Raw genomic sequence first — 20,975 nt, 5'->3', positions numbered from 1 at the left:
TAAACCTCACAGCCACTTGGTCTTATCTAGGATTGAGCCAAAATTGTACTTTCTCAATCAGACCCCTACAATCTACAGATCAGCTTTTTTTTTTTTAACCTTGGCATGATGGATTGGGGAATTCTGGGATTGAAGTCCATGCATTTTAATGTTGCTGAGAAACACTGCCCTAGATAGGCAATAAAATCTTTATGGAATCACTTGCTTGACTAGGAAAATGAAAGAGGGAAGGAGGAAAGCCTGAAGCTAGCCTGAAGCTGCCATACCTAAAATTGAAGCAAGCACATAAGCAGTATGGACAACAGTCAGGAAAATATCCTTTAGAGAACTAGTTAAGAATGAACCAAGTCATTAAGGAAACAAAAGGGAAAAAGTAACCTAAACCATACAAAAGAACTTTAATAGTAGATATAGATGAGAGAGAGAGAAAGAGAGAGAGAGAGAGAGATGATGGATGGATGGATGGATGGATGGATGGATGGATGGATGGATGGATAGATAGATGGATGATAGATAGATAGATAGATAGATAGATAGATAGATAGATAGATAGATAGATAGATAGATAGATAAATTTTCATAAAATGTGGTCAGTTTATATTCTTATCCATTGATCCAGTTAAACTAGATTAATTTTTATATATTATATATATTATATAAGTTTATGTATAATTTTATGGAGTACAAATCTGCATTTTGTGTCCAAAATTAGGGAAAGAGAAATGGATTATTAGTTTCCAGGCATCTCTGTATTTCAGCGTAATACACATTATATGATTCATGCATATAGTGATTCATGCACAAACATAGCTTCACCTAAAGACAGGTGTGAAATGATTGATGGAAAGTCAATGATTTATGTGCATCTGCCAGCAAAAAAAAAAAAAAAATCCACAAATCATATTCTTAGCACTAAATAGCCACAGTATCATTGCAAAGTCAACCAGAATGATACCAAGAATGGGGCAATGCCCTGTGACTATTTCTAAACTTGTAATTTGTTTCCTGCTTCTTGAAGCATCAGTTGTTCCGAAAAACATGAGTAAAATGTGAGATGACAGGATAGCCTAAAGAGAAAGAATTCCAATCATGATTTCTTGAAAGTTTAAAAATAGAAATGATGTGGTGATTCAATATTGATAAAAGGAAGGGATGGGAAAGCCAAAGCATCTGTAAAACTATAATGCTTTCTCCTTCTTCTTCTTCTTCTTCTTCTTTTAATCATTTATTGGAACTTCTGTAGCTTCTGTAACCTTGCCATTAGCAGCCAAGTGCAGAGTGTTCCTAATTGAAAAAAAGAGAGAATAACACATTTGTTCATTGAAAGAAGCAAGTAATTCTGCAGGATGACAGGCAAATGTGCAGAAATTAGTAATGAGTAAATTTTCTATTTCCTGGAAATCTCAGAGCTAGTGTAATTAAGGCATATCCTTAAGTTGAAACCTGAAAACAACTGAAGCTGCTGTTCCTGCTGCCAATATGTGTATGAAGACCAATACCAGCTAAAGAACTGGCAGCTGTGATTTCAAATTGTTGCGTATATAATAATAACAACTGGAGTACCAATTGAACACCATTGGCACTGGCAAAATCACCATCAGGCAATTGCAAAAGGCAGCTCTACGCAGAAAAGCTTACTTCCTGCAATGATACTTTTAACACCATCAAACAGGGGCATCTACTTATCCCAAGTCCTTGGAAGGGCTCAATAGTGGATAAAAATGCCAAATCCAGTCTGAACATCAGAATGAATGTGCAACAAACCATAATTCCTCTCCTTTCTCCTTCTCCTTCAGATTAGTCAACAATAAAATTGAGAGAAGGTAACAATTTTGCTCTTCTGATACACTATTATTCCTGTCCAAAGCCCCACGCCTGACCATATTTGATGAAATAGGAAACAAACCAAGAAGGGCTAATCCAAAATGGCCAAATTAATTTGTCCCTTCTTTTTCAAGAGGTAATTGGTATGCCCACTTCAGTTCCATATTGACTGTGACCCCTCAACTGGTTTCAGGAGGAGGAGGAGTACAATTTATTTCAATTCATTTCACTTTCCTTTTTCCTTCTATTTTTTCTTCCCTTTTCTCATGAAATATTATATTTTCCTATATCCTGTGGCAGACACCATATAGATTTAAATGGGGTAATAGAAAGTAGCACTAAAAGGATCTTCTTTCTCTAGCTGAGCTGCAAGTAACAGTGAAATCGCTATAGTCAATTGCTTATCATCATGGTTGTACATCTCACTGGCATAAAATAGCAATAGCAATAGCAATAGCAGCACTTATATACTTATATACCACTTCACAGTGCTTTACACCCCTCTCTAAGCGGTTTACTGAGTCAACATCTTGCCCCCAACAATCTGGGTCCTCATTTTACCCACCTTGGAAGGATGGAAGGCTGAGTCAACCTTGGTAAGATTCAATCTGCCAAATTGCAGGCAGCTGGCAGTCAGCAGAAGTAGCCTGCAGTACTGCATTCTAACCACTGTGCCACCATGGCTCTTCTCATTCATATAATTCTCAAAGACTCATAAAATTGTCTAGATCATTAGTATATCTTTAGCTTATAGGAGCTGAGTGAGGATGGTCCACATGTGAAGGTCTAATTAGAGAACTTTGTTGCTAAAAAGCCTATGCACAGGAATCTTCTCAACAAATGGTTAGCACCTGTTGGAGCTGGTTATGGGTCAATGGAATCCAACGTGGAGGGGTTTGGACATAGAGATTCTAGCCTGATCCCTTTTTTAACTCCACCACCAGTTTCTTTCACTCCTCCTACATAAAGAACTTGATCCCCATGAAGATATTGAGGATATGAAAGGCTGAAATACACTCAGTAGTTGATTCACAGCTATATACTGTAACTATCTGCCATTCTCTGTTTGGCCATTTGAGGGACTCCTTTGTTGCAGGCCTGGGCTTCTTGGTTGACGTTCATGGCCCAAGACACCAGATGGGTATGCAAGTATGAAAAAGACAATGCATATACCAGCTTTAAAAGCATCTAATCCTACATAGTTGTAATTTGGTTGCTCAACAGGGGCTTTGACCTATGTCAGGAAAAGTGTTTGCAGAGTTAGCATCAGCACATCAACAGTCAACAGTACATGCCAACCCAAAGGAAAGGATGCTAATGAATCTCTCTGCCACTTTCTCCCCTTCTAATAAAGTGTGATACTGTCCATTTTCATCTTCCTGTGAAAATGTGTTTTCTTCTCTTTTGTTGTTTTCTTCCTAAGAATACAATAAAAAAAATATTCTGTATGTTACTGAAACAAGAAGGAACATAAATGTAGACTAAGGGGGAAGAAAGAAAGAAAAGTAATGGAGGAAGCCTATAATAACAGAAGCCCCACCGGTAAAATTGTTGCCTTCAACTATGATGCATTGCCAGTCCTTTGTACTGCAAGTCATTCTGAAAATAGAAACTTTATGTTTAATTGATGGATCAGTAATGATTTCTGGCTGAGGGTAACATCTCCCTTTGAAGCTGATTGATCACTGTGATGAGCTTAAAATTTCATACCGCAACAAACCTTTTGTAGTGATAAACAAGGAGGAGGGACAAAAATGCCCCAGACCGTTCCCATTAAAGGGAGGATTAGCAACTTAAATATGTTTGGGACATAGTTTATGTGCTCCCAAGAAGCTGGCATAATGAACTATTTCTTTTAATGGCAGATTATCCCTGTTTCTATTTCCTGGAGTGAAGACCTCGTAAATTGATGTATCTGTCCTCCGAGGTTTACAGAGAAGCATTATGGCATTTTAAAATATTAATATGAGAGTACATTTAGCTGAAAGTAGCTAGGCTGCTAGTCTCTGGTGGCTCTCACACAGGTCACCAGAGACTGCTTGTCTCTCAAGACAAATGATTTGCTCTAAGTGTATCATTAAGAGCTGCCCCCTTTTTTTGTTTTTGGAATTTATGAGGATGCTTACCTACCAAGTTATGTCTTTTTCCATTAAAAAATTAGTATTTTTTTTTCCTGGGGACGGGTTTTCCTTTATTCCTTTCATCTACCCCATCAAGGTGCCTTGTTCCCCCACTCTCTTACTTTAAAATACTGGTCAGTGTCACAACAATATGAAGGTAGTGCTGTTCAGATCCCTGCAGAAGATGGATTTATTTATATATATATATAGCTGTAGTGAGGGGTGGGAATTCCCTCCCACCCTTAGAAGTGTAAAAAAAATGAAGTTATTCCTTCAATGAGCTCTATCAGGGAAGGGAGGGAGGGAGGGAATGAGGGAGGGAGGGAGAGGGGAAGGGAAGGGGAAGGAGGAGAGGAGAGGAGAGGAGAGGGGAGGGGAGGGGAGGGGAGGAGAGGAAAGGAAAGGAAAGGAAAGGAAAGGAAAGGAAAGGAAAGGAAAGGAAAGGAAAGGAAAGGAAAGGAAAGGAAAGGAAAGAGTCAACACTTTTAGACCACATAGAATCTTCCAATCAGGGAAAGCTCAGTAGTCTCTCCACAACATTTATTTGTTTAACATTTTTCTTTTTGTGACAGATGACATGATGAATTAGCCCCTGACCTTTCAAATTCCATTCTTGAGTTTTACCAAGTCAACTAAATATTAATCAGAAAGGCATTAGGAAGACAGAGTTCATTTCTGCTTTGTGATCTATGGTTTTCAGCTTGCCATACCATCTATCTTAGACCAGGACCCTTTTCAATTTTTTTGAGAGAGGAGATGCGAAGGACACTGTAGAGGTTCTGTCATGATACAAAATGTGTGGGTTTCATGTTGGCTTTGTCAGGAATAATTTGTAGCGGTGGTGGTAATGATTAGCTGGATGGCTGTTCCTGTTCCATATTATGCTACAGTGGAAAACTGCACCAATATTTTTGGTGATTATGCCTTCTAACCACAGAAATATAATCAGATAGTTCAGGGGATGAGAAAATGTATTTTTTATAATATCAATTTATATCTATAAAATCAAATGGGAGCCTGTTTTATTTAGTGGTTAAGGCATTAGACTAGAAAATGGGAGATTGTGAGTTCTAGTCCTATCTTGGAGGTGGAAGATACTGCAGTGATTGACCCAATTGTATTAATTTGGCCCAGTTACTCTTTCTCAGCCCTAGGAAGGAGGCAATGGCAACCATTTCCAAAAGACTTTGCCAAGAAAACTACACAGAGCAGTGGTTCTCAACCTGTGGGTCGGGACCCCTTTGAATGACCCTTTCACAGGGCTCACCTAAGACCATCGGAAAACACATATTTTCAATGGTTTTAGGAATAATTTTATGGTTGGGGGTCACCACAACATGAGGAACTGTATTAAAGGGTCGCAGCATTAGGAAGGTTGAGAACCACTGATATAGAGTAAGGCAAGTGGAGGAGGAGGAGGAGAGGAAGAAGAAGAAGAAGAAGAAGAAGAAGAAGAAGAAGAAGAAGAAGAAGAAGAAGAAGAAGAAGAAGAAGAAGAAGAAGAAGAAGAAGAAGAAGAAGAAGAAGAAGAACTGTTACAATTTTTCCAGTTCTCTCTACCTTGATAAATTGAATTGTCTTGACAACTTGTTCCTGAATTATGTAGTGTTGCTAGCAATATGCTAGTGTTGAATACACTTTAGTCTTGTCTAAGACTGAATTGTCATAATTGTCTATGACTTGATTGTAGTACAAGGATCTCACCTGATTTCATGATTGTTAGAGATACTGAAAGGAATCAGTACCTTTCTAATGTACTCTATAATGAATATAGGATGGACATGGCTCAGATCTGTTAAGCAGCCAATATTTCAGTATTTGTATTTTGTTGAGATCTTAGGGTTTAAATTTTCATTCTTGGTGTATCATTTCCTCCCACAAACTAACCATCTCATCAGCTGAGCTGTCAAGATTCTTGATAAAATATTGCAAACCACCACTGCTTTGCAGTTGTTGGTTGAGAAGGGCTAGCTAAGGAAGTTCATGGGAGAGATGGATCTCTCTTTAGCAAACAAAATGGTTTCAGTGGTTCGTAAAAAGTCATGAAATACTACTATGCATGCAGAAAAGCAGTGACAAACCTCTTTTTTGGGACAAGATACACTGCATATTCATGGTTTCTTGGCTGATGCACAGTCCATAAACTCATTGCAGTCAATTCCATTTAAGATTGGCTCAACAAGAGAGATTGCCTATATCACAAAGTATGTGGTCCTCTTAATTTGTCTTGATCTCTCACTAGGATTTCATAAAATCAATCATGGTGTCTAGAAGTCAAGTACCTGATGATATGGTAGTTCTCTCATTTTTAAACCTTGATATGTGCAGTGGATATCTGTAGGTTACATCTTGGCCTTCATGATAATTTACACCTGTGTGAAATAACTGGAAGAGATCATCTGGATATTTAGTAGGAAATGTCAGTAAAAATCAGGCAATGTCTCATTTGTTTCTGAATGCTTCCTAATTAAATGAAGGCCTGGAAAAGCTAAGTCATTGTCAGAGTCCAGTAATGGGCTCAAAGAGAATTTTTTTAAAAATGAAACAATGAAATGTTTCCTTGCCCAGGAAAGCTGGATTTAATCTCTACCTGTTCAAGGTGAGCTAGAAAGTTCTCAGTCAGTGAATGTTTTCACTAAAATTGGGTGAACTTGATGTTATTTCTCCTGTACAAGGACTGTTATTAATCTATGTTTTAGTAACGTTCTGTTTAGACTGCTATGCAGCAGAAGAGATTGCTGTAGAGAATAGCAACAATTCAGATGGCTAAGTGTCTTTAGAGATGGCAACCTAATATATTTCAGAATTTTGAACCTGGTTATAATCAGCCCTTGTCTGCATACTGGTTGACAAGGAGTGGCAATAATTCTCTGCAAAACTTTTCAAGGACACCAGATTGCCTATTCATACCAGTTACTTTAAGATGCTACCTTTAATCTTTAAGGCCATTCATTGTTCTCAGCTTACATGAGTGACATGTTTTAAGAACTATTTTGTACAAAAATGCACTTCTCAGAATTCATCAATATCAAAACTCAAGGTTATTACAGAAGCAGCATCCTCATTAAGAATATCCATCTAGGTTGCCATTATTTGAGTTTCATATGAAGACATTTCTTTAACATCTACTGTGCATGAAGCTACTGGGAGAGGACAATATCATGCCATCTCCAATTTGACCAAATGAAAGTGGAGATGTGGGTGAAGGTTTTGACCTGAGAAAACTCCAAATTTGGCAGTATTTCTAAACTCATGGCTCCTACTTAAAAAGTGGGTGAAATCCATAGACAAGAAAGTCTTTGTCCAAATTCAACCAAGTAAGTATGTACTGACTACTATATCTTAAGCTCACATCAATTGGACTAGTGTAGTTTGCTATACTTGGAGCTGCTTTTGAAAACAATCTGGGAACTTCCACTGGTGCAGAATCTAGTTGCCCATTTGATGCCTGTTCAACCTCATTATTGTCATGTTACAGCTTTCTTTATGGAAATTGTATTACTGGTTTGGTTACTGGTTTGTTTCCATGTGGAACCCTAAATGGGTTGGAGTCTGGTTATTTTTAAGACCTCCTATTGAGCTGGAGGAACAATGAGTTCAAATAGAGAGTGCATCAGAGGTGGTATTCAGCCGGTTCAGAATGATTCACCTGAACTGGTAGCGGAAATTGGAGGTGGGCCCACCCACCCACCCTTGGTCCAAGTCATGCTATTTAGGCACGCTTTTGAGGCCAGGCACATGTGCAGAAGGCACAGGCAGCAGCAAAGCACATGTGCGGAAGGGCAGGTGGCAGCAAAGCACATGCACGGAAGGGCGGGTGCATGCATGGACATGCGCTCACATTTGCAAACCGGTAGGAAAAGTCAGTGAATGCCACCCCTGGGGTGTATGCACCAGTTTGTCTTTTGTTTTAGACAGCAATGTATCTTGCCCTGACCGTATCATTGAGGTACATGTTTAACTACACTATATGGGATTCATATATATTCATATTTTGGTTGGAGCAAGCACACTCTTCCTTTCTCCCTTTTTATTTCTTTCTTTCCCTACCACAAAGTAAAGTAAGGAAAGTATGACCAATGTTTCCAATTATTTCATTATACTGTAAAGATTATATTGTGGATATATACAATATGTCACAATGATCTATGACAACAGTCATTAGTGACAGAAGCAAGAGTGCAAGTATCTAATGCAGTGGTGGGTTGCTCCCAGTTCTGTCTGGTTCTTTAGAACCAATAGTAAAAGTGGCAGGAAGCTCCGCCCACCTGCTCAGACCTCATAATTGACGATCTGCGCATGCGCATGCGCGCTTCCATTGCGAACCGGTAGTAAAGGTAAGTAGAACTCATCCCTGATCTAATGTGGTATACTAGGAGCCTGGTGGCGCAGCAGACTAAACTACTGTTAAAAGTAGCATTTAGCTGCCAGCTGCCTGCAATTACTGCGAGTTCAATTCTCACCAGGCTCAAGGTTGACTCAGCCTTCCATCCTTTCAAGGTAGGTAAAATGAGGACCTGGTTTGTGGGGGCAATAAACTGACTTTGTATAAAATAGAACACTGCTTTGGGGGGGGGGCAAAAAGCCCTACTAAGCAGGTATATACAAAAGGCTGAAGGCTATTGCTTAATGCATTGTAAGCCGCCCTGAGTCTCCGGAGAAGGGCGGCATATAAATCAAATAAATCAAATAAATCAAATAAATCAAATAAATCAAATAAATAAATAAATAAATAAATAAATAAATAAATAAATAAATAAATAAATAAATAAATAAATAAATAAATAAATTTCATGGATAAGGATTATGAATCCATCCTGCCCTCACTGATATTACAATCCTGGTCAGATTTCAGACACACTAAGTTTACAAAGTGAGAGTAGATGAGATCACCGTTCCCTTCTTTTATTTATTAATTTATATCCCATCTTTATTATTTTTATAAATAATTCAAGGTGGCAAACACACCTAATATTCCTTCCGCCTCCTAATTTCCCCACAACAACAATTCTGAGATGGGCTAATAAAGAATGACTGGTCCAAAATCACTCAGCTGGCTTTCATGCTTAAAGCAGGATTGGAACTCACAATATCTGGGCTTCTAGCCTGGTGCTTTAACTACTAGACTACAAACCAAACTGGCTCTTATTTCTCATTTAGTTTAATCTGGAATACCTTTACAAAAAAGTACCATGCATACACATCACTGTCACCACAATAATAAGACTTTTTCCATGATTGTTATAACTATTACAATTGTATTTTTCTGCGTCATTCTTAAATCTAATAGTATCACTACTATTGCTACTTATTAGAATTTGTATTGTTGTAGTTGTCATCATCACCTTGGCTCTCAAACTTTTTGTTCAATACTTAAGAAGTTTTTACTTTCAGTTTACTTTTTTCATTCACCTTTCCAAGGGTTTAGATGTGTTTTGAATCTGTTTTGTAGAGTGTTAGTGATATCACAAAGAAGAATTTTTATTTTCGCTAAGCTTTCACTTACAGTAAGCCTTTCTACAATGCTTGTGTTAGCCTTAGATCAATACTGACCTTTGTATCAATGTTTTGAAAGAAGGAACAATACCCTCTGAAGTATTCATATCCAATTTCTCTGATTTGAAAAGCAATTGATGCTTTCCATTAAGTGTAAAGTGGGCCACTCGATTTTGTTGTCTTACATTCTGTTAAAGTATTCTATCCAATTTTCCTTCAGTGAGGCAATAATATGGAACTTGTATGAATCTCAGTGTTCTTCTATCTGCTCCAAAGGCATACAGAAGATCAGCTTTGCTCTGAGAAGTTGCAAGTCACTTCATCCCTTTCTGAAACTAGTGGATTATTGATGAACATGTAAGATATTTTAACTGTAAGAAAGCAAAGTCCCAAATATTGCGTATTAACTCCACAGGTATAAATTGATTCGATAATATCTATCATGGAAAGGCCTAAGGCTTTCTTACCACTGATGAAAATTAGGCAATAACTGTACATACTGCATAGCTAGTCTGGTCTAGTGATTAAGGCACCAGGCTAGAGAGCAGGAGATCATGAGTTTGAGTCCTGCCTTAACCATGAAAGCCAGCTGGGAGAATTTGGGCCAGTTCGCTCTCTCTCAACCCAAGCCACCTCACAGGATTCCTGTGGGGAAAATCAGAGGAAGATGTGTTTGATATGTTTGCTGCTTTGAGTTGTTTGTAAAAATGACAAATGAAAATAGGTATATAACCTGGGCACGCCCTTTAAGAAATCATAAGCACTTCTTTCTTTTCCCCTGGAAGAAAAGTGTAGGAGAACAAGCCAATTAGAGTGCACGCAAGTTGAAGAGAAAGAGAGAGAGGAGGGGTGGTAATAACACTTGTGCTTCCCTTTAACTACCCACCCAGGCAGGCACTAGTGTCAAATCTTTGGCGGGGAGAAAACTGGGCCGTCTTCTCTTGCAAGGCAAGGAATGGCAGAGCAGTGAGAGAAAACATTCTCCAACAAAACAGCAATATTCTGTATTGGTTTTCCCAGCAAGTCAGCCACATTCTACACGGGCAACTCCCTGGCATGGAGGAAATTCATCTGGCAAGCCATAGCCCCTTCACTTTTATCCCCTATGCACTTTCAGCTTCTCCTGATAGCTGATTGGCTGCTGGGATGGTTTGATGACCCAGGGCTAGGCACGGAAGCAACACAGCCAGAGAACAATTCTAACTCCCCTTTATTGCTCCAACCACTGGTGGGATTCAAAATTTTTTACTACCGGTTCTGTGGGCATGGCTCAGTGGGTTTGGCATGGTTGGTGGGCGTGGCTTGGTGGGCGTGGCAGGGGAAGGTTACTGCAAAATCCCCATTTCCTCCTGATCAGCTGGGACTCGGGAGGCAGAGAATAGATGGGGTTGGAGCCAGTCAGAGGTGGTATTTACCGGTTCTCTGAACTACTCAAAATTTCCACTACCAGTTCTCCAGAACCTGTCAGAACCTGCTGAATACTACCTCTGGCTCCAACTTTCTCCCAAACATCCCCACGTCTACTGCAAGTTCTCAAGCAAAGCTTTCACATGCATCTCCGACAGCCTCTGGCTGCGAGTAGTCCAGGAAGTAAAGTTAGCAAGGCAGAAACCAAGGCAAGAAGTCCAGCAAGGCAGGGAAACCGGGCAAGGCACACAAGACAAAGCACGGCAAAATCCAGACGTTGGCAACTGCACATGAGGCTCCATGGATTCAACGCTTGTTCCCGACAAATGCCCCTCCCAATGGTGCCTCCTTAAGTCTCAGTCCTCAGGTGAGCCTTTTGAAGAGTGGTGGGGTGCTCTCTTCCTGAGTAGTCGGGTCAGCCTACGCTGCTCCTGCCTACTCTCCACTCTCTGTGCTTGGGGATCAGGAAGGAGCAGTCCTTGCTCACCGCTAGAGTGCCATTGCTCCTCTGCTCCACTGCCTGCCCTCTCTTCCCCACTCTCTTGGTCATCCTGCATCCATTTTTCCTTGCTGGCAATCCTTCCCACGCCCAAGGGACCAGGGCTGGCTCATCCTGCTCCTCCAGTCATTCCTCCAGAGCCAACGAGGCTGCACCCTCTTCCTCCGTTGGCCCCAGCTTTGGCTCCTCCTCCTCCATAGACTCAGGCTCCGACAGGGCCATGACAGGTGGGCAGTTATTTGTCCCATGCAGCCAGTTGGCCAGGAAAAAATTGTCCTTCTGTGAATTGTCTGAGACTAGGGGATGGGGGACCAATGGCAGGGGAAAATGCTGATAGAGGGCCAGCAGATGATAAATGCCCTTGATGGGTTGCCTGCAGCAGGAGGGCCTGCGGTGAAGTGGGCACAGCCATATGCCCATGGTTAATTATTAGTTCCATAACTAATGATATCAGTATTAAAAGTAATGGCGCCCTTACCAAGGTGCAAAATTCTTTGCTTTTAACTTCAGACACAAAAAATTAAAATCATCTGTTAAAGCAATAACAGCAGTGCTATGAAGCTTATGCGTCAGCAGTGAAAACTGAGAGCACATTTTAAAGTGTGTAGAGAGCTGCTTTGCAAAAAATCATATTTCCCAGATTTTGAATATTGCAGTCTTCAGAATTCCCAGCTAAAGTAGCTGTGGAATTCAGAAAACCTTTTCAGAATAATCCTGAAATGCAATCAAGTTTAAAAAAAGAAAAATGACTTTCCGAGTCTTTAATTAATAGTAATCAACATTTGAGGAGATTGATGTTTATAAAATAATTTCCAAACCTTTTTATTTAGCTCTGTTTTTTCCAAGCCTCTTCGTTTTGCTTTTGTTTTGAGAATGCTGTTGCATTTTATTTGTTGATTAGTTTCCAGAAATGGGATATATGGATAGTCCCTTTTCCACAATGCTTGTCTTAGGTTTTCAAAAGTTGCTTTGTTCTGCGTCATCACCATCACTGCAGTGTTGTAACCCATATTATATGCATAAGTATGTATTTGAATTTGATATGTACTTTTAATTTCAACAAGAGGAAGGAAGGGAGGGAGGGAGGGAGGGAGGGAGGGAGGGAGGATTAATGATTTGATATATTGCAACAAATGTAGGATCAATTTATATAGTACAAAGAGAAGGAAACAGGTCACCAAATATGATGTCAAACATGCATATTTGATTTAGAAAAATATCTATATTTGAATTTTTACCAATTGATGATAACATGTCAGTTATCCAAGTGCCCAAGTGCCCAATGCAATTTAAAGTGGTTACTAGCCTTTTAGAGCCATCTTTTCATCCTTGTGACCAGAAAGCAAGAATATTTACTTATATTTTTTTTTACTTATAAAAGTTTTGACTTCCACTAATGTTGGATCTGAACATAACAGCACATTGATTAACCTTATTAAACTTCAGGTACTAAATAGTTTAGGATGTGGTTATTCTCTTTTAGACACCGTGATGCATATCTGTTTTGACTTTTTCTGATTTTTACAACAGCAAACACCTAAGAAGCTTAACATGTATAAACATTTAGACTAATTATCATGCTAATTTTCTGCCTTTAAAAAAAACTATTCTCATTCAATTTGATGGAAATCGAATTACCTTCTCACAGAAGAAAAATCCAGTTAAATTGTATGGATGCAGGGTATAGTTCTTAAAAAGGTGCTTAAATTATTTGGGTACATTTTTCAGCCCATCAGCTCTCAAAGGATCTGCAATCTCCTTAGTTTTCCAAGCTCAAATGAAATCCTAAAGGAAGACAGAAAGTTTATGTCTCACAGAATGTATTTTTCAGATCAGGAACAACCAAAGAGGTGGTTGAATAATGAAGGAGGAGGAGGAGGAGGAGGAGGAGGAGGAGGAGGAGGAGGAGGAGGAGGAGGAGGAGGAGGAGGAGGAAATCTTGTTGTGTTCTCTTCAATATAATCTATAACTTAGTGTATCCTTTTTAGTTAAAATTTCTGGGATCTGTTCAACAGCTCCTTCTCCCTCAATATCATATCTTTATCTCTGTTGCCACAGTCAGTTCTACATCAATAGCCGTCATTTCTGCTAACATACTCAAGTACTAAGAAGATGTTGATATCCAGCCTACACAATTATAGGTCCATGTGATTTAAACACCCACCAAAATTCAACCCTTCAAGATTAAAAGGCTGCAGTTTAAAAACATACTGATAAAAATAATTTCACCCCATTTCGATCTACACTATTCTTCTGGACAATTTCTTGTGATCTGATCTGATAGAGTGCCATTGAATTGCAAGCACTGAGCACTGTAAATAGGTCAGATTTTATTGTTTATTTTAACAAATGGATCAGTGTGCATTAGCATTAGAGAAAATGCATAAATATTGATTTGAAAGAATGGTGCATACAATAAAAAAGGAGGCCTCGTAACCCTTTTAGAGAGAGGCAGTCATAAAGTCAATCTCCCTCCCTCCTTCCCATACAGAAGAAAACAATTAATGCATAATTCATCACCAGAATTATCATCCCCTCCATTGCTACCTGATAGAAACTGGAATTTCTCAAGACAAGAAGTCTGTAGATTAATATTTATTTTCAGACTGAACAGAAACTCATCATCGGGCAATGGAAGGATTTCCCCACTTTATTTGGAAAACAACTCTTTGGTTACAACATGCTTAAGGATGCAGCTGACAAATGTTTGGATTATTCTAAGCATAATGAAAACAAAATCAATATGTTGATGTGGGGGGAAGGGTATGGCTGGAGAAATGGCAGTGAACTTTCTTCAAACAGGCCTTCATTGCTGACTGCATATCCTTCCCTTGTTTCCACTCTCCATCTGACAATATTAATGGTAGACAGCTGTATATAATTAAGGACACCAGACAAAGTGCACTTAAAAAAAAAGATGTTAAAACAGATGAGTATTATAATAACTCATTTTTAAAAAACCATCTTAAGAAGCCTTTTCAACAGGCTTCTTAGATTTTTGGGTTTTTTTGTTTTACACTTTGGAATTAAAAATACTAGAGACTGTACCCGAGTTGGAAAATACATTAGCCATTAGAGAAAATGCAAAAAAGCTTCAACCAACTAACCAACAAAACCTGTTCATAACTATTGCTATACTATAGAAAGTGAAACTGATAGATTCCCAAGTGAAGTCTGTACAATAAATAGATATCAACTTGACAGGAATGGGCAGTCTATAGGTTTCTGAGATTGGTTTCTTAAAATGGGTTGGGTTGGGTTGGGTTGGTTAACATTTTTTCCCCAAGAGATTGAAGTCCACCAATTTTTCTTTTAAATGACAGACTAGAATAGATTGTGTAACAATGGCTGAGGAAAAATAAGAAAGTCTTGATCATATGATAATTACAGCAGAGGTGTCCAACCTTGGCAACTTTAAGACTTGGGGACTCCAAGAATTCCCCAGCCAGCATGGTCCATAAGTCTAAAAGTTGCCATGATTAGAAATCATCCACAGAGGGCATGTTTCGCTTTTAAGGCAGAGATGATTGTTTATAAAACTTTGGATGTAGCCTATGGAGTCCATCCTGTGGTACGTTAATTTTTGATTAATAATAAATTTATCCGAATTATTAAGTACATGCTGAAAAACCGTACAGATTTATTTTTTATAAATTTAAATATAAGGGATCAAAGTCATCTTTGCTTTTGTCCATATTCCTTTTTTCTAGTTTAGCCTATTGTTTGGAGCGCTACTCCTGACAAGCTACTTATTTTCCATGATCCTTATGCAACCCTGGGTTAAGGAAGATAAGTTAAATTAGATGTTAGAGAAACCTTCTCTTTTACCATACACTGTATTTATCCTGGGAATTTTTTCCCAAGACAACTCTCTCTTTTCTTGAATATTGTTAGTCTTTAACTTTATTTACAGAATTAAGCATGACGCTGACAAAGAATTGCCCAGGAATTTTCAAGTATGAGAAAAGGGAGAGATATAGAGGTAGGCAATGATTGTTATGTCTTCATAAATATGTTAGCCTTTTAAGGCATGACCAGACTCTTTGACCCTTCTTTGGAATACACAAACTGTTTCAAAAACATGCATTAAATTAGTGCATTGGAGTATTATAAGAATGTACATTGATGTCAAATCCACATATTTTGTGCAATCTAGTCTTGTTGTATGAACTTTGCTATCTGTGGATTATTTAATAGCTCAAAACAAAAGTTACCCTAGTCTTCACAATCATTTCCTAGTTCTCCCAAACTAGGAGATTGTTGTGCATTATAAATCTCAATACAATAGATTTTTCACAATGTGTATTTTAAAAAGAGAAAAATACGTTGACCTTCCTTAGATCAACTAGCCACACATGTTTTTCTCTTTTCTTTTCTCTTTTCTTTTCTTTTCTTTTCTTTTCTTTTTTTCCCTTTCCTCAAATTCTTCATCCACTACCATAAAATTCTGCCAGGAAGACAAGCACCTGCTCAGTGAACCTCAAAGTGGCAGAACAAAAGCTTCTTCATCCTAGCTGATCATCAAGCCTTAAAAAGGCCATTGTTTTAATGGAGCACAACAATATCTCTGTAACTCAACATGGAAAGAGAAATATAAAAATATAGCTTGACTCTTTGGGGAAGAAGCACTGGATTCAGCTGTTTCTAAAAGATATTATTCTTACACTTCACTCTCCATTGTTAGATATAAAGAGGAGGAAAACCTAAATAAATGCCAAATGGCTAGGCAATGCTGAAAAATATATAGCATTTTCTTAATCTTTTGGCTACCATCGAGTGATCATCTGGATTTTTACAAGTTATATATGGTGATATAAGAGCCGTGGTGGCACAGTGATTAGAGTGTGGTTTCGCAGGTTACTTCTGCTAATCACCGGCTGCCAGCAGTTTGGCAAATCGAATCTCACCAGGCTCAAGGTTGACTCAGCCTTCCATCCTTCCGAGATGGGTAAAATGAGGACCCAGATGGTTGGGGGCAATATGCTGACTCTGTAAACCACTTAGAGAGGGCCGTAAAGCACTGTGAAGCGGTATATAAGTCTAAGTGCATATTACTATTGCTAGTGCTATCGTAGGAGATACTTTCTGTATGGGTCTATAAATGCTAAATTAAACAGTTGCAGGCTGAAGGTGATCCATTTGATTCAAATTAATCCAAAATTAATAGACACTGTTTATCATATATTTGAGTCAATATATGCCAAGGAATATTGTCATTGTGGATTTTATAAAGAGCTTTATAATATATGTCCCATCCTTAATTTAAATACTGACATAATGAACTGAGAGGTTGAATATAATTTTAATATTAGACTAGTGGCTTTTTTAGAATTCTCCAGTGTCATTTGCCTTATATTAATCCCTTTTTAAAACACTAATATATTTTTCCAGGTTTTTTCCACCAAGACATATAAGCAAAAACTTCAAGGGGAAAAAAATCATATCAATTAAATGTTTTGAGGGGGAAGATTTAAATACAACTTATGCTTTGCATAGTTATGATATGGTTTTGCTTATTTTAAATAAAATTTCATCCCAGACAGCAAGGACTATGATAAGAGATGCTGAGAGTTGGTGTTTACTAATTTTTGAAGGGGTATTTGTCCCCATAATAAATCATAAATATTTATCAGTAGATTCATATGGAAGTATGAATAGCATAGATATTTGTCCATAGGTAAACGGTAATTGCAACACTTGCTTTTTTACAAGTTCTTGACTCGTCCATTTATGAGCTGAAGTCATAGATGGGTTTTATTCATACTTATTTTACACATTTTGGAGAACAAAATTAAATAAGGCTCCGTTTCTATTCCTTCTCATACTGACATGAGTAAAGTGCAAAACATGGAAAATTGGGAACATCGTTGGTTAGGGTTGGCATGCATAACCTGTTTGTTGTACATATGTTATCATGTATTAGCCAATATAAAATACAATATATCTATTTCTTCAAGGAGTTTAAATATGGTTTTAACTGGGCGGTTGTCAATAATTTTTTCAAGGAAAATCTGCTGAAGTTGCTTTAATTTGAATTCCTGAATTGTAGGAAGGTGGACTTAATCATCTAAGAAACCTCTGTTACAATGATAATAACCTTAGCATTTGAGTTTTTATTGTCCCAGTACTGTTGTTTAAGTAATAGAAATTAGCTTGCATTTAAATTTTAATTTATATATCTTAATACCTGTTACATTATTATTTTGCAATCGTTTCTTTAGATTGTTAAGGCTACAACTTGCTTGAGCTTCTTTCACATTGTTCCAAGTGTGTTTAATATGAAAACCATAAGAATTGAGCTTTATTTGTGCTATTTGGTTGTGCAGTTGCTTGATTGTAGAATGGAAGATTGGGATCTTACCATGACAATGGCAAAACAAATTCAAGTGTGACCTTCAACACTGAACAATCAGCCTGAAAAATGGCCAGAACTGTTTCATATTTAATTAGCTCTATTCTGTGTCAAATTGTTCAGCAGAGATTAAAATACTATTGGGAACTAACTGAATGCTGACTAGCACTACCCTTATAAAATAGATGGGAACAAACAGTAATCTTTGAAAATGGTTATGCCTTTCCATGGAACTACTGAACTTGCATACATAATTTGCTTCAGAAATTATAATAACCAAAATACCCTCAAATCAACAATGATCATATTCCAGTAATGTTCATGGTCTGTAAATAAGAATGTGATTTTTATAACGGCAAACTTTGTGGTCAAACTTCTTTCTAAAATATATGGATATTAAATCCCTGGTATGTTAAAAAAAAAAAGGGTTGCATTTATTTCTGAAAGTGTATAAGGGTGATTCTTTCTAACTAAAGCCAAAATAAACTGCACACTTACAATCACAAGAGAATAATGTTGTTCCCTATTCAGTATGCTGCTTCTTTGCAAAGTTTCATAGATGGATGATGTGATTAAATAATGCTATATGATCGCAAGTTTATTCCTGGAAATGCCACAGAGGAGGAGCAGCCTCTACCAAGAGTCTCACATATACATGAGCATGAACAGCATTTTTCCAGGGAAATGAAAGAAAATATTATTTTCTTTCTTTGAAAAGTTGGATTTCTCCCCTTTCTCCCCAAAGAAGGACAAATCCTAATCAAACCATATTCCTTCTGCCTTTCATTCAGTCATGGATTTACTGGAAAAAAAATTTAAAAGAACCAATTCTTCCCTAGCAGAATCTATGGCAAAAGTGATTTATATTCTATATTTTATAGTAATAAGATTTTAAAACTTAAATTCTTGATTTAGAAATGCTTGTCAAATATATGAAAGGTATTAAATTGCTACCTGAGTATGGCCAAAATAAACATAAAGATTGTGTAATATAAAGATTTTTGGAGATTCATTTCAAATAGAACATATTCAGCAATAAAATATGTCAGTTTCAGAACACTTGTTCTGATCCTAATATCATAATAAGATACAAAGTGCTATAATTTCTGGCAGAAGCGTAGGTTCAGCCACCCTAGTGGTACTAAGAGAAATCAAATCGCCTTTTGCCTACACACTGATTGGTTTTAACTGATTTCACTGAGATTTCTGGGTAGGATAACAACTGCACATTAAGTCCTATTATTCCATCCAAATTGGAACATTTCAGAGTAAATGCAAAAACACAGATCGTTTCTCTATCTCTACATGGTGCAACAAAAGGCTATACTGCCAATATTATTATGTAGCCATCAAAGTGTCAGCTGGCAGAATGCAATTCAGGGGTTTCATTCTAACTGCCGATGTCATCAAATCACTTCAAGACATAGAAATTATTTTATTTCCTCTTAGCTTTGTCCATCCTCTCAGATGAAAAATGACAGAATTGACAGAATCTGGGCATTCTATTTGTTGACTTTGCAATTTGTAAACTATTTAAGAGGATAGTTTAATTTTTTTTTTAAATAGTATTTTTTACAACCTTTTCATAAATATATCACTAGCCAGATAACCATGTTTATTGTTCACAGCTAATTTTGCTTTTCTGAACAACGTATTTCTCTGCTTTAAGGTCTGCAGAAAAAGTTTTCATTTCTCTGCTGTCTGTAACTACAAAAAGTGAAAGCAGAATTCTGAAATAACTATGTTTTCTTCCTGGACATTGTTCCAAATCTGTTACTGTTGTAATTTGTGGAAAATCAGGGCATAGATGAATCAATTAAATCAATAAATTATATTCATTTAACATAATTTTCCTGGGAAGAATAATTTCTATTCCCAGCCTGAATTTTAAGTTCCATCTTCATGTAGTTCTGCTTCCAAAGAATAAGCTAAATTATACTACCACATATAAAAAAAGAGGAAGGATTTGCATAATATCCACTGATTTCGATACCAAATTAATTTAATCATTAGCTTATCATTAAATCTAGATCATATGCTCAGTCCTCTCATTTTTAGAACACAAGGATTTTTCAAAAATAGGCCACAGATTCATACCCTGAATCCATTCCTTCTTGCAGTGAATAATTTTTATCTTGAAGAAAAACTGCCCAATTCATACGTGTAACTGGATCACCCTTGCATTTAAACCTTCTTTTCTCCTAAATTCTCATATATTTGATGCATAGAGGCTTAAGGAATAAAAGGACAGTTCTGTTATATTCTATTCCTATACTGAGCCTTCCACCTCTACAGGAAAATATCTGAGCAGACTTTCTGTTTTAGGTAATCAATATGCAGGAGATACCCACATATTATCCTGTTAACTATTCATAGATTTACTGATATAGGCTGATATAGACTCTTAATAGATTATTTTGAAAAATTATTGATAACTAAAACAGAAATGGCCATCCTCAAAATGCTATGATTTTTAAAAAATAAATTCATAATTTAAAGCATCCAAAAACTATACAAAATACTTTTTAATACCATTTATATTTTTCTATAGCAGCCATGTTAGTGAAACAGGGTTTACCTATAAGAGCTATCAGCTCTTTAAAAATCAAGTAAGGGCAGGTTACATTCCGGCATAAATGAACATTTATTCTTGAAATGATAAAAGATCTTGCCTGCAGCGACTCGGGAGGTTGGGGATAGGAGGCACTGTTCTGCAGTGGTTCTCCTCCTATCTCTTGGGCCACTTGCAGTTTGTATCGGCGAGGGTCAGAGATCCTACCAGAGGCCCCTCACTTGTGGGGTGCCTCAGGGATTGGTTCTCTCCCCCCTGCTTTTTAATATCTATATGAAGCCGCTGGGTGAGATCATTTGTGGTTTTGGGGTGAGGTATCACCAATATGTGGATGATACCCAGCTTTATATCTCCACCCCAGATCACCCTAGGGATGCCCTTTCCGTGATGTCCCGTTGCCTGGAGGCAGTGCGGGCTTGGACTCAGACTCAACCCATCCAAGACTGAGTGGCTGGGAATGCCGGCATCGCGGGATCTAGAGGTACCATCTTTAGTGATAGGAGGGGACACTCTTACCCCCTCCGCTAGGGTTCGCAATCTGGGTGTCCTCCTGGATTCTCGGCTGTCCATGGATGACCATCTGATGGCCGCAACCAGGGGGGCCTTCGCACAAGTATGTCTTGTGCGCCAGTTGCGCCCTTTCCTAGACCAAGATGCCCTCGCCACGGTCACCCACGCCCTTGTTACTTCTCGGTTGGATTACTG

General features: G+C 37.8%; 2 long non-coding RNA genes across 2 annotated transcripts in view; both read right to left on the bottom strand.

The window, feature by feature from the left end:
• Nucleotides 1–727: 727 nt before the first annotated feature.
• On the bottom strand, nt 728–9,627 carry LOC117679101 (uncharacterized). Its single transcript, XR_004595277.3, has 2 exons — nt 9,498–9,627; nt 728–1,284 (listed from the first exon to the last, which is right to left on the bottom strand). It is a non-coding gene; the product is annotated as an uncharacterized LOC117679101 (long non-coding RNA).
• A 3,356-nt stretch (nt 9,628–12,983) lies between these two features.
• The window catches only part of LOC148115053 (uncharacterized), a 29,065-nt gene continuing 21,073 nt past the window's right edge, over nt 12,984–20,975 (bottom strand). The window contains exon 2 of the long non-coding RNA XR_015731876.1: nt 12,984–13,131. This is a non-coding gene — a long non-coding RNA (uncharacterized LOC148115053). The remainder of the gene's footprint in view (nt 13,132–20,975) is intronic.

The sequence above is a fragment of the Pantherophis guttatus genome, chromosome 2, assembly GCF_059756535.1.
Source record: "Pantherophis guttatus breed Tessera chromosome 2, ASM5975653v1, whole genome shotgun sequence".
NCBI classification, from domain to species: domain Eukaryota; kingdom Metazoa; phylum Chordata; class Lepidosauria; order Squamata; family Colubridae; genus Pantherophis; species Pantherophis guttatus.
Note: the sequence above shows the minus strand (reverse complement) of the source record. Positions and strands in the feature narration are given on the sequence as shown.